Source organism: Equus asinus, chromosome 14 (assembly GCF_041296235.1).
Source record: "Equus asinus isolate D_3611 breed Donkey chromosome 14, EquAss-T2T_v2, whole genome shotgun sequence".
Taxonomy (NCBI): domain Eukaryota; kingdom Metazoa; phylum Chordata; class Mammalia; order Perissodactyla; family Equidae; genus Equus; species Equus asinus.
The window spans coordinates 24,752,601-24,767,566 of NC_091803.1; the positions used below are offsets into that span (position 1 = coordinate 24,752,601).

Here is a 14,966-nt window from a genome sequence, read left to right on the forward strand (position 1 = left end):
AAGGCTTCTCTGAGGAGGTGGCATGTGAGCTGGGGTCTGAGACGTGAACCTCAGTGTGACAGATATGAAGTCAGAAGTCCTGGCTCTGCATCTCATTAGCTGTGTGGCTCTCTGCAGGCCTTTTCTCCTCACTGAGCCTTAGTTTGTTCATCTGAGCACTGGGGACAATAACTAGGCCTGATCTGCCCCAGTGGTTTGTGAGAACCTTCAAATAATATATCTTCACTCTGCGCCTGTAAGAGAGTCAGGGTCAGGAGTATTAGCCCTATTTTTATTTTTAACAAAGGAAGAGACTGAGGTTGAGAGAGGACCAAATTGGAACTTTAAAGAACCATTCAAAAATGTAAGAATGTTTCCTGAGAGCAGCTGCAGGAGCAGTGGATGAGCCAGAGATGGTCGGGGAGCCAGGTGTGCAGTGATGTGGTGTATTCATTTCCTGTTGCTGCTGTAACAAATTATCATATATTTAGTGGTTTAAAACAACACAAATTTTTTATCTTATCGTTCTAGAGGTCACAAGTCCAAAATTAGTCTCACTGGGCTAAAGTCAAGATGCCAGCAAGGCTGGTCCCTTCCAGAGGCTGCAGGGGAATCTGTCTCACTGCCTTTTCCAGCTTCTGCACCCATGCATCCCTTGGCTCTAGCCCCTCCCTCCATCTTCAAATCCAGCAGTGGCAGCATCTTCCAAACTCTCTTCTGCTTCCATCCTGCCCTCCTCTTAGGTTGGGCCCACCTGGATAATCCGGGATAATCTTTCCATCTCGGGATCCTTAATTTAATCACATCTGCAAAATCTCATGCGCCATGTAAAGTAACATATTCACAGGTTCTGCGGATTAGGGCGTGGACATCTTTGGGGGACCATTATTCAGCCTCACCACATGTGGCAATAATCTCAGCCATTTTCTGGGTGTGTGGGTCATCTCATTATTCCCCTCAATCACCCCTTGAAGTCATGAGAGTGCTCTGTAAAATGTAAAGTGCCTTGTCTGGGTTAGTAGAACATTGTTAAGGCCCAGAATTCAGGCTCTGGGTTTAAAGATTTTATGTTTTCCCTTTTTCTCCCCGAAGTCCCCTGGTAGATAGTTGTATATTTTTAGTTGGGTGTCCTTCTAGTTGTGGTATGTGGGAAGCCACCTCAGCATGGCTCGATGAGCGGTGCCATGTCAGTGCCCAGGATCCGAACTGGTGAAACCCTGGGCCGCCGAAGCGGAGCGTGTGAACTTAACCACTCGGCCACGGGGCCAGCCCCCAGGCTCTGGGTTTAAATCTCAGCATCTCCATTCATTTCCTGTGTGACCTTGAGCAAGTGACTAAACCTCTCTGTGCCTCTATTTGCTCATCTGTAAAATAGTAACATCAGCCTGGTGAGACAATTGTGAGGATTAAATCAGGCAATATGTGGAGAGAGAGTCTTTGGCTTGACACAGAGTAAGTGCTCAATAAATGGCAGCTGTTTTTCCTATTACCCTATTTTACAGGATATTAGGGTGTAGGGATAGAGGCCAGAGATTCTTTTGTCAGTGAGATAGAGGAGGAGGAGTCCATTTCTGAGCAACCTTGAAAGGCTAAAGTTCAAGTCTTCCCCATTCCTGTCCCCCTCCTGGCTCCAGGCATCTGTCCCCTAGCCCAGCCCCACTCTCTCTGTGGTCCACTCTGTGACCTGGTTTAAAAGCCACCTCTTCCATAGCCACACCCCCCGATCATCACCTTGCTATGCCCTCCCTGTCCCCTCCCAATGTCCACACTCTCCTTTTGGAAATTCTTTTACCCCTGGCTCCCTGACCCTGGCCTCCAGTGCTCCCCCATTCTCTTCCCTTCTGTCACTCTCTCCTCTTCCTGATCACTTAAATACCTCTTGCCCTGAACTAGCTCTTCTCTTCAGAACATTCTCCTCGCCGGGTCCCACCTACTCCTTCAATTAATGGTTCCCAAGTCTCTGGCTCCAAGTTCTGCCCCTACCTCCAACTCAAAGAGCCAGATGCCTTTGAGACATCTCCACTGGGAAGCCCTACAGACCTTCAGCCTCATGCTCCTCCCAACCCGTTCCCACCATCCCTTGTGCCCAGAAATGGCCCCCCGAACCCTAGGAGTTGTCCAAGGTGGGAGCACCTGGAAGTCAGAGTCAATGCCCCCATGAGCCACCATATCCCTTGACGTCTCTGTCCTAAATAACCATTCTGTCGACCCATTTTGTGGGTGCCTCCCAGTGGGTCTCCTTGCTTCACTCTTGCCCATCCTCAATCCATTCTCCACCCAGCAGCTGGGTGGTCTCAGAAACCCAGATGAGCCCATGATGCCACTCTGGGTCAGAACCTTCCAGTTATCCTCATTACCTGTCTTATGGAGCCCACACTCTGCCACTTCCACCCACTCCTGCACAGCTACCATCAGAACTGCTTATAATCGCCCCCAAATGCACTCCGCTGTTTCTCACCTCCAGGGTTTTGCTCATGCTGTTGCTCTGCTGGGAGTGCCCCTCTCCTCCCCTCTTCATCTGGCAGATGCCTTCTTGTTTTTCAAACCTTGGCTTCCTGGTGGGTCTTCTCTCCGTCCCTCATGCCCCTGCCCCCTCCTCTGCCGTTTCATGCAGCACTAGGTATTGCCGTGTGATGGTCTATGCTCACTTCCATCTTTGGCACCAGACTGTGAGCTCCACCACAGCTGGGGAAATCCTTGGTACATAGCAACAAGTATTTATTGTGCACTTACTATTTCCTGGCACTATTCTAGGCCCTGGGGATACAGCATAAACAAAATAGAAAAAATCCATGCCCTCACAGAGCTTACCTTCAGTAAATTACACCATGTAGGAAGTTATAAGTACTTTGGAAAAAACAGAATAAGGGACATGGGGAAAGAGCAGACTGCACTTTTACAGAGGGAGACCAGAGGAGGCCCTACTGAGGGACAGTTGAAGAAAAGCTTGAAGGAGGTGAGGGAGAGAGCCATGCAGATGTCTGGAGGAAGAGCATTCCCGGCAAAGGGAACAGCCAGTGCAAAGGCCCTGAGGGGAAGTGTGCCTGGAAAGGAGATCAGTACGTTTGGAGCAGAAGGAGGGAAGGAGAGAGGGGTGGCAAGTGAGATCAGGGCAGGTAGGGCCTCATAGTCAGGGCAGGCACATAGTTGTCATTCAAACTGGTATACTTTTGAGAATAAAAGAGGATATATTAATAATTATGCCCAGATAACAGGTGAAAACTGGGATAGCCAGAATGTAAGGCCATCCTGCTTGGAGGCCGTTGTTAGGACTTTGGCTTTTACTCTGGGTGAGATAAAGAACTATTGAAGGGGTCTGAGCAGAGGAGTGACATGATCAGACTTAGGTTTTTTCCCCTAATATTTCATTATAGAAAGTTTTAAACATACAGCTAAGTTGGAAGAATTGTACAGGTAACATGCATATACCCACCACCTCGATTCTATAACATTTTACTGTATTTGCTTTATCATATGTTCATCCATCAGTCTATCTTATTTTCTTGATACATTTCAAAATAAGTTGCAGACAATGGTACACTTCCCTCTAAACACATTAGCGTGCACATCATTAACTAGAGGTCAGTATTTATTTATAGGTTTGTTTTTCTTTTTCCTTGAGGCAAAATAGCCATATAGCAAAATGTACAGTGTTAACCATATAATTCAGTGAGTTCCAACCAATGCATACATCTGCATAATGCAAGCCCTTATCAGATACAACACTATCACCCCAGGAAGTTTCCTTTTGCCCCTTCCCCATCCCCAACTCCCGAGAGGCAACCACTGTTCTGATTTTGGTTTTGACTAGGTTAACCTGTTCTAGAACTTCATATGCATGGAATTATACAGTATGTACTCCTTCGCATCTGTTTTCTTTCACCCCGTATAACGTTTTTGAGAATCATCCATACTGTTGCTTGGATAAGTAGTTTGTTCCCTTCTATTGCTGGGTTATATCCCATAGACTTGGCTTTGACTAGGATTGTTCTGCCGGGTGGAGAACAGATGGGTCCAAGTCCTCTCCCTGTTTCTAGCTCCCCGCATAAGCCTGTCTCAAACCTGGGGTTCAGAGCCATGGATGAGTGCATCCCAGGGACCTTTCTAGAATTCAGAGTCTATGGCATCAGTCCCTCAGAAATTTGGGGAGACAGAACTATATTTGGGGCAGGGTCTAGGGTGACCAAGCATCCTGGTTTGCCTAGGACTTTCCCGGTTTTAGCACTTTAAGTTCTATTCCCAGGAAACCTCTCAGTTGTGGGCAAACTGGGATGCCTGGTCACCCTAGCAGGATCCCACCACTGTCCCTAGGACCCCAGGCCCTTTCCTGCCCCAGAGTATACTCCCTTCCTCTTAAGGACTGATTTTCCTTAAACCCTAAATGGGTCTGCTCCTCTCCTGCTCTAAAACTTCCCATGGCTCGCCATAGCTTTGCCTGGCAACCCAAAGGATATATTCAGCTTATGGCAGTGGTTCTCAAACTTTGCTGCACAGTGGAACCACCTGGGGAATTCTGATGCCTGGCTTCTACCCCCAGATGTTTTAATTGGTATAGGATGTGACTTGGGCATTGGGATCTTTAAAAGCTCCACAGGTGATGCTAATATGCTGCAGTTTGGGAACCACTGGCCTATGGACATGATTTGCTTGGCTTACATGGTGTTGAGTATGTTGCCAACATGTAAAATCAAGTGATTTCAGGGCCAGCCCAGTGGCACAGTAGTTAAGTTCGCATGTTCCACTTCCGTGGCCCAGGGTTCACTGGTTCCGATCCCTTGTCAAGCCATGCTGTGGTAGGTGTCCCACATATAAAGTAGAGGAAGATGGGCACGGATGTTAGCTCAGGGCCAGTCTTCCTTAGCAAAAAAGAGGAGGATTGGGAGCAGATGTTAGCTCAGGGCTAATCTTCCTCAAAAATAAATAAATAAATAAACAAACAAACAAATAAATAAAAGTCATTTCATATAGAAATCTGGACTCCTGGCTACCTTTGACAAAGCAAAGGTCTGAGACATTAAGTCTGCCTCCAAGTGTGGTAATTACCAGGAGATGTGAAGCCCTGGCTGTCCCTGGAGACAGAGCATGTGCTCTCCAGTCACCACAGTTCCCACCACTCCTTAGTGTCTTACTCTTCTCATTTATGTTCATTTGCATGGCCTACAGGCTAATGTCCTAGCCCTGTAACCAGGCATTCAAGGCCTTCTAGGTGCTGGCCTCTCTGCTCACCTCCTCAGCCTCTTCACTTACTGTTCCAGTATGCTCAACTCACTTCCTGCCCTCCAGCCACATGGGCCTCGTGGTGTCCTTTCACACCTGCCTTTGACCACGCACTTCTCCCACCATGCTTGTTACCATGGCAGACAAGGCCCTGCTCAAGGCCTACCCTTCTTACCCTCTCCCCTGAGCTCTCTACCATCTAACACACAGAGCTGCAAACACACTGACACTGGCCAGGCCAGTTCCCATCTTAGCACTTGCTGCTCCCTCTGCCTGGGAAACTCTTCCCTTCCTCTCTTCTTCTTTCTTCCTGGCCAATAGCTACTTATCTTTCAGGCCTTGGCTTAGATCTCACCTCCTTCAGGAAGGTTCCCTGACCTTCAAACTAGGTCAGGTCTCTGGTTGGTCTCTGTACTTCCTCTTTCACGTGATCTCTCACTTCCCCTGCTAGAATAAGGCCATGTTACTCTCTGTCCTCCTAGGGCCTAGTGTCGTGCCTGGTAAATAGGAGATGTTCATTAATGATGAATGAAAGAACAAAAACAAGCACATGGCCCTTCTCCACTGGCAAAATCTACTCCTCTTCTGGTTACATTCCTATTATAGCATTCAACCCTCTGTTCTCCTGGAGACCCAAAACCTTACTGAGCTCAGGTTCATCTCACAGGGGGCCCAGTGGGTCCCCAAACCCATCTTGGGGTTGTTTCCCCCATTCCAGAATGCATACTTCGATTAGGCATACTCAGCAATAGGCAGAATCTGGGTGTCTGCAAGGCTGCGAAGGCAGGGCCGTGTCTGGCGGGTGACCCAGGGCCCCACACGGGGCACACCTGAGGGCAGAGCACAATAACTTACTTTCCATTCCCTTACATTCGTCTGTTGATTTTTCAGTTGGCCGTGGCTTTTCTGCCGTCGCCTCCTCTGTTCCCCCAGTCAGCTCTGGGTGGCAGCTGTAGTGTAATGAAGGGTCAGGACGCGGGATAGGAATGGAGAGGTTTTCCAGATTCAACTGATTTGTACTAACTGTGATCTTGAGCAAGTCACTTCCCCATCTAGACCTTAGGTGCCTCATCTGAAACATGGAGCCAATAATCTTTTCCTCATCTTTGGGGTCATCCCTCATGACATCTTTGAGCCATGTCAGGACCAGCGAGAACTAAGGACAGAGCATGAACCTGAGAAGCCAAATTTTTGCAAAGTGAGTAATATTTCCCACCTTTTATTTTTAGAATCACCAGTAGGACTGCAGGCTCTCCAGGAAATTTACGAAATGCAGTGCCAAAGATAAGAAAGGAAAACTCCGTTGTAATCTGTAATACCCCCAGTTGAGGTTTTAATGTATATATTTTACGATATTGTGAGGGAGCAGAGCGAGCCAGTTGCAATCAATGAAAACGGCCCCAAACGGGCGCCTGGGCTCTGGTTCAGCCGCTGTATGACTCCACTCGCTACGTCTGGGGAACCGGCTGCACAGGCCCTGGCCCGCTCACAGCCTTTTGTGAAGGTGAGGAGACAAAGCGAGGCGGCGTGCCTCGCGGGAGGCGGAGCGCCCGGAGAGCGCGCCGCGGCGTCGCCAGGGTTAAGGGCACCGAGCGCTGCGCTGGCGGCCCAGAGAGGCCGCGGGCGGACTTCCGGCGCGGGCGCTCGCGGCGCGGGGCTGAGCACGCCGCCGCTTCAGGAGGGTGGGCTCCGGAGCGGGGGCCGCGGGGTGTCTCCGTAGGCGGCCGCGCGCGTGGGTGAACGGCTTCCTCGCTCAGGCGCTGCCATTGCTGCGGCAGCAGCCCGGCGTCATCCAGGCCAGGACCCTGAGACGTGTCCCCCTCCCTCGAGTTCCGGACTAGCAGATGTGACCGTGGCAGCGTCTGAGCCCCTCTGGGCCTGCGCTCCCCCGGCTGTAGTACGCGCGTGAGGATGCCGGGGCTAGCCGACAACAGTCGGTTTCTTCGAATTACTTGCACTTTGGAATCCATTGTATCACCATCATACAGCCAAGGAAACAGACTCAGAAAGAGAAAGTTGTTTGGAATAGCAAAGGGCTGCTTTCCCGCCAGCTTATTTAGTCAGGGCAGAGGCCTAGTTCAAAGCCCCATCGCTTGATTTCTAGCGCTGCTGCTGCTTCAGGCGTCGTCTAAGGACATTTCTGATAGGAGCCACTATTGAGAACTTCCTGTGTGTCAGGAGCTGGTACCTGCGTATCTCCTCTCATCCTTACTACAACCTCCTGAGGCAGATGCTATTATCCACATTTTACAAATATGAAAACTGACACTCAGGGAGATTTTCTCCGGAGTCGTGGTGCAGGTCAGTGGCTGAGTAGGGAGGGATATAAACCCGGATTTGTCTCACTTGACTGGCAGATCTGTTTTTGGGAATTTTAGCTAACATTGAGTGCTTAGGACTGAATGCTTTCTCAGAGGGGTAAAAGCTTACCACTGGGAGATGCTGTGAGGGTGGGATTTCACAGTCTTGCCTAAGTTCAATAATAGTGGTCCTGGCTCAAGTGTCTTTGCATCCCTTCATTTACCTCAAGGAGAAAGAGTCAAATTTAACACCTTTCTCTCTCTCTTTGCTAACAGCTTTTGTTGGTGCCCTCCAGTGATTCTGACTCCTAGGTACCCTGCGTGCAGCAGAGTGGAACTCTGCCTGGTCTTGTTGTGCTATCCTGCCAGTCTCTCACCTTCCAGTGTATATCAGACAAGGCTGTGCTGCTATTCGTTGGGTTTTCTTGGCCAGTTATTTTGGAAGTGGGTGGTCAGGTCCTTCTTCCTAATCTTTCTTAGTTTGGAAGCTACACAAACCTGTCTACCATGGGTGACCCTGCTGGTATTTGAAATTCCTGTGGCATAGCTTTCAGCATCACAGCAACATGCAGCCACAACTGACAGATGATAGTGTGGTTCCCTGACCAGGAAATGAACCCCGGGCTTCAGGGTGAGAGCACTGAATCTTAACTGCTAGACCACCAAGTAGCAGCTTTATTGAGTAATGACTCACATATCCTACAACTCACCCACTTAAAGTATACAATTCAATCGTTCTTAGTCTATTCACAGAGTTGTGCAACTATCACCACAGTCAATTTTAGAACATTTTCGTCACCCTCAAAAGAAACCATACCCATTAACAGTCACTCCCATCTCTTCCCCTCCTCACCCCCCCAGCTCTATGCTATCACTAATCTACTTTTTGGAAATTTCATATAAGGCCATATATGGCCTTTTGTGACTGAGATAATCTGCTTTTGTAACAAAGTCCAGGCCTTGAGTTCAGAGCTTTGGCCTGTAACCAGGCCCAGCTAGAATTGAATAGCATTGTTTTGATTTTGTTGTATTTATTTTTACCATTCTAGGGTAAGTGATAGGTATTTTTGGTTTATGGTAGTGATATAAAGTTTCATTTTTGAATAAATTTGTTTATAAAAAAGTGAGTTGGTATTTTTAAAGGACAAGATTAAGTAAATAGTAGTAGAGGGCATACACAAAGTTTGGGAAGATGGGGTGTGAATGAGGTTTGGAAAACACTAAGTTGTCTGATTTGAGGTTCTCCAGGACATAGTTTGAAAACCACTGTATTGTTTCTTTTCACTCTCCTAACAAGCCCTGTGAGGAAGCGCACCATTTTCCTGAAGAAGACACAGGTGCTGAAAAGTGAAGTATGGTAACTTGTCTGTCACAGCTAGTGACAGAACATAGACTTAACCTAAGGTCGAATTCCAAAGACCACCTGCCTACCAAGTTTAGAAGTAAACCTGGGGGTGAGGAATGGACTGGCAGGCTTGAGAGAGGACTTTGGCCACTAGATGAAAACGTGGATCAGGCTGGTTAAGTTGTTTTGCATACCCCTTCAAACAAATATTCAAATATTTCTATAAAACAACTTACTTTGTGACTCTAAACAGAAATCCCATCTCAGTCACTGTTGGAGCTTTCTTTCTCTCAAGGGCGCACCAGAATCCAGGAGATGTTGCCTGGATAACCAGGGGATTTGGGGGTGTGTGTATATGTGTGTGCACCTGTGCTTGTGCACGTGTGTGTTGGTGCAGAGAGAATCTGATCTCTAGTTCACCTTGGTTGCTGTTGGCATCCCTGTCAAAGCCCACAGTTGTCCCTTAAAGTCTGTGGCTTCTGCCTTTTACCACATATGGAACACCAGAATCTCTGGGCTGGCTGAGACTCTGTGTACATAGATTCCCATGTTTCCTGCACTGTCAGGCAGCCACCTGCTCTCAGGACTGGCTGCTTTGGTGGAACATGGTCATGGGACATGCACCAGGACTCCCTCTCTCCCGGTCTAGGCCAGGGAACTCTTCTATCTTCTGTCCTCACCTTCTCCAGGACCCTCTGCCTCTCCCCTCAAACCCTTCCTATTCCACTTCTCATTCTTTCACTATGGGCTTTTTAAATTCAGAGCCCATTTCCAATAAAACTAATTTCCTTTTCCTGAAGAGCAGAGAGAGTTTAATTTTAAAACCTTATCTTTAAAAAATGTAGCCTGTAGAAGACAGACAAAACAACCAAATTCTGCCATGCTGTTGTCAGCACTTATTTAACTCAGTCCTCTCCTGTCATAGCCGTGCACTTCAACCTGGACTCAGACTGGACGTTAGCCATACCTGTCCTCCTTAGAAGGCAGAGTTTCTCTGTTGTCATTCAACTTGGGTGAAAGTCTCAGCCCTAACTCCAAGCAGCTTAGACCTAAGAATAATTGTGGACCATATAAAACAAAAGAGCTAACATTGAGCCAGGTAATATTCTGAGAGTTCTGCATGTATAATCTCACAAAATCATTTCAACAACTCAGTGAAGTAGGCACTATTATTATGTCCATTTTACAGATGGGAAAACTGAGGCATGGAGAAGTTAAGTCACTTGTCCAAGGTCCCACAGTTAGTAAATAGTAGGCGCAATTTGAATCCACATAGTCTGAATTCAGAGTGTGTGCTCTCAAACCCAGAGCACACGCCATGAAGTCAGACTATTTCCTCCATCATCTTTGCAATATTTTAGTGTTCCCTACGTATTGGCACCCTCCTAAAGCAGTTTATAGCTACTAGGGAAGCAGAACTGAGGACTCTTCCCAAAGAGGAGTCTGAGCACCCTGAGACCTTCATCTCCTGCTCAGGACACCTTTCTCCCTCCCTGGCTCCTGTCTCTCTGGGCATGAGTTAACTAACAGCCGTTCCCCTGACCCTGAACTGCCACCCTGAGTTGCTGCTGTGTGTCAGCACTGGGCTAAGCACATTTACAATTTCTGTGTTCCTTGCTACAGCCCAGCAAGGGGTTATTATTTCCATTTTACAGACAAGTAAACTGTGAAGCGACTTGCCCAGGATCACACAACTAGTGATCGGAGCAACAAGGATTGGAACCCAGATACCCATCCCTGAGTCCCCTGCTCTGTTAATTCCTTAGTGATCTTCCAGAGTTGAGAGCCACATAAATGAGTTCTTGGGGGATGATGACTGGCTGTGGTCCCAAAGCATGTCTCTTACCCTCTCTGGCTGCATTTCCTTATATGCAAAATCTCTTTTCTCCCCCCAACTTTTTAATGAAAGCAGGCCTGTTTTTTTTTTTTTTTTTTAAGTGATTTCAAAATTAAACGTGAAGACCATTGTGAAGAGAGTGTTCTTATAAAGAAAGAAGTCTCACTCCTTTTTGGGTGGGGTCATATGGTCTGTTCTAAGGAGACATTTTCTGCCTAGGCTTCTAGAGCAGCAACTGGGTTGAGAGGCTTGGAGTTTAGGGGAAAGGAGATGAGGATCCTTGAGTGTGCGTGAGGAGCAAGGGTGTGATGGAAACAGTGGTTCCCATGTACTGGGTCTTCGTTGCTTGCCAGGCCCTGGGCTGTGTGCTCTCTGTATATGGGCGTGTATGATGTGGACGCACATGCACCCATATGCCAGAGGGCAGGCTTTTTTCCACTGCTCCGCTCCACTTCTCTAGATTCTTAGAAGACAGTTTTCTTAGAGGTCACCTCATCCTACCTCCTAATTTAGAGGTAAGGAATCATTTCTGTTCATTTCTCAACAGTCATGGAGGTTCTGTTCTATGCTAGGCCCCAGGCTGAGCTCTTAGAAAAGATAGAAAAGACCAATTCAAGGTGTGAGTAGCAGGAATCTCTAGGTGGTAGGAGTATAGTGTTACTCTTATTTTTACTTACCTGTATTTCTCAAATTTCTGCAATGCACTTACACTGTTTTTATAATAAAAGTCAATTCCCTTTTCTCACAGTATCCCTCTGCTTGCACAGTGCTCCTTCTCCAGTTTCAATGATTACATACCTCAAAACCGCCATGGTAGGAGAAATTTCAGTTAAGGAACTCAAGACCTTGTACTAGAGAGCTGTCCCCCTAATTCAAGTGGCAGCCACATCTGCAATCCCCTTCTGAGTAAAGGGACCAAATGTCATGACTCCCCACTTTCCTCCTCTCAAATCCCGAGTTGGTCCAGGGATTGGCATCTGAATCCAACTTTTTGTAGTGGTGATTCTCAACAGGGCAGTACTGGGCCTGAGCATTCAGAAAGGTATGGGGCAGATTTGATTTCTGAGGATGCTACAGACACACAGTTAGCAGGGCCAAAGGCTGCTGATCATTCTGTAATTCACCAGGCAGCCCACACAACAAATATCCTGCCCAGAATGCCAGTGGACTCCTATAGGCTGGCCTGGTGGCCTGTGGGGTGTTTGGGCCTGGAAATACTGCCTAAGTGGATCATTTTACCCAGCTGATCAGATCTAATCTCTTGGGAAGTTTGAAAGCCAGACCCAGAAAAAGTGAACTGAAACAGCAGGGGCCATGAGAGCCCATATCAGGAGTCTGGTGGGGTCACTGTGCTGGGGGTGAATGTGCCACCTCCAAGGAACAAGGATGTTCCAGAGAGCTTGTGACTTCCATGGGTCTCAAAGGGCATGACCAAAGCCCCAGGTGTCTGTGAAGCTCCACCATGAACACTCAGCAGCTAGATGGGATACATAAACCTGTGAAAAGTCCTATAAATGTTTTTCCTGTTACTGAAAGTCATTGAATAGGTGATAAGTGACATTTTAAATAATTTAAAATTATTTCTTTGATCAATGGATATTCTACATACCCTTCCTTATTTTCTTGAAATGTTTTAGGATTCATCCTTTTGGTGAGTTATTTTGGGACAGGTAACATGCCCTCTTAAGAGGGATATTCTTCTATGGGATGTTTGCTGCCTGTTTAATTTTACAGCTCCAAGTCCCAAAGTCATGGGCAAGGAATGACTTGAAATTTGTATATACTGGATCTCAAATTTTCACTGCCTAAAAGTTGAACAGAAAGAAGTAAATCCACATACTTAAGAATTTTGTGTAAGTAGACTTTGTGATTGGGGAAGGATTATACCAATGAACAATGCCTAGCTAAGTATTTTGTTCAATTTATAATTATAAATTCAATTAAAATCATTAACGTTATAGGCTTAGAGAGGGAACGCAATAGGCTCAGAGTCACAGAGCAGGTTAGTGCAAAGCTAGAAGTACAACTTTGGTCCCTTATCTTCAGGCACAGTGCTCTTTCCACTCATTGTTTCCTCATGACTGTCAGTTCACAAAGCTATGGCCAATGAGAAAACTCTGTAGATTAGTCTAAGAGTGAAGCTCAGAAAAGAAGGAAGGTGAAGCAGAGGTCATAACAGGAAGGCAAATTCTTAAAATTTTTTTTTTGTATTAATCATCTATTATTGTAATAAATCACCACAAATTTAATGGCTTTAACAACACAAATTTATTTTCTTACAGTTCTGTGGGTAGAAGTCCAACAGAGTTCTCACTGGGCTGAAATCAGTGTGTGGGCAGGGCTGTGTTCCTTCTGAGGCTCTCGGGGGGATCTGTTTCCTTGCCTTTTCCATCTTCCAGAGGCTCTTCAGGTTCCTTGGCTCTCATGGTCTCCTTCCCCATCTTCAGAGCAGCATGTCACATCTCTCTGACCATTCTGCACAGTCACGTCTCCCTCTGACTGTAACTAGAAAAGGTTCTCTGACTTTAAGGACGGATGTAATTACACTGCACTGTCTGGATAATCCAGGATAATCTCCCCGTCTCAAGCTCTTTAACTTAATCGCATCCACAAAGTCCCTTCTGCCAAGTAAAGTGACATAGTCACAGGTTCTGGGGATTAGGGCGTGGACATTTTAGGACATTAGAGCAAGAGCCCTTCTTCTGCCGTAGCAGAATATTCACAGCAAAACAGATAGTTTAACATAATATAAAACAAAATACCCTCATAACCTCCCCCCAGACTAAGAAATAAACATTGCCAGAATCTCAGCAAAACCCCCTCCCCTCAATCATATTTTTATTTGCATGTGCCTGATATTTTTTTGGTCTGTGTATTTATTTGAAACTTTTTTTTTTTGAGGAAGATTAGACCTGAGCTAACTACTGCCACTCCTCCACTTTTTGCTGAGGAAGCCTGGCCCTGAGCTAACATCAGTGCCCATCTTCCTCTACTTTATATGTGGGATGCCTACCACAGCATGGCTTGCCAAGCGGTGCCATGTTCACACCCGGGATTTGAACTGGCGAACCCTGGGTCAACGAGAAGTGGAACGTGCGAACTTAACCGCTCCACCACCAGGCCGGCCCCTATCTGAAATATTTTTGTCACTTTATTTTGTGGGTGTTTCCTATAAATTGCTTATAGCTAGATTTTAAAAGTGATTTAGTCTGACCTCTGTTTTATGATAGATTAATTCAGCCTGTTTATTGCAATAACCTATATACTTTTTTCTTTCCACCTTATTTTATATTTACTATTTATTTTTCATTAATGTTTTCCTGTTTGCTTTTTTTTTTATAACTTTTTTGGGCTTGGTCAAATTTCTATTTATTTCCTGCCTCCTGCCCCCTGCCCTTTTTAACTGCTGTGTTTATCTTCTCTTTCCTAACAATTATTCTTAAACTATTGTATTAGTGCAGGGTAATAATCCTACTCCTTCACCAAAATGTTTTACTTGCCCACTCCTCCACAGCCTCCTGAAAGATAATACCTTTAGAATGCTTTTAAGTTCCCTACTCTCCCCACTCCTGGAACTTTACTAAGATAGCTTACAATCTTTTGTTTAGTCTGTTACTAGGTTTTTCCTTAAAGTTAATCAGTTCTGCGGAAGGATCCTTACTTAAGACTTAAAGCACAAATTCCCAGTCTATTTTCTACTATTTTTAAACTGAACCATATGTTGCAAGATTCATTGCTCACCTCTGCTATCTCACCTCTTCATCTTTCATTCTCATGAGCTCTCAATCACTATTGAGAGAATTTCTAGAGCACTTCCCTCTAGGGCATGCACACAGTATACACACTGAGTCTTATATGCCAGAAGACGTCTTTCTTTTGCCCTGGTTGGGAGGTGACACGATGGCTGGTTTTGATTCTTGGGTTGCATTGCTTTTCTCCTAGCAGTCTGTATTCTGTTGTCTCCTAGCTTATAGTATTGCAGACAGGTGGCCTTAAACTAGTCTGATTCTCGATCCTTTATAAGTAACCTAGTCTTACTATCTGGAAGCTTGTAAGTTGTTTTTTCTATTTCTGAAGTTGAGGAATTTCATCAGGATATGTCTACATGCTTATCATTATTCATGTGAGTCCTTTTAATCTTCAGACTCAAATTTCCCTCTCCATTTGTTACTTTTCTCTTCTTTTGGGACTCCCATTATTTGCATGTTAGGTCCTCTGGATCTGACTTTCAAATTTACATTTAATGGTGTGATTTCCTTTCCCTTATATTTTTGATGTGTTGTAAGAT

The 14,966-nt window shown here is 46.0% G+C and overlaps 1 protein-coding gene across 1 annotated transcript in view; it reads left to right on the forward strand.

Annotated features, from left to right (window-relative positions):
• The window catches only part of BCL7C (BAF chromatin remodeling complex subunit BCL7C), a 38,991-nt gene that overhangs the window by 4,808 nt on the left and 19,217 nt on the right, over positions 1 to 14,966 (forward strand). The window lies entirely within an intron of this gene.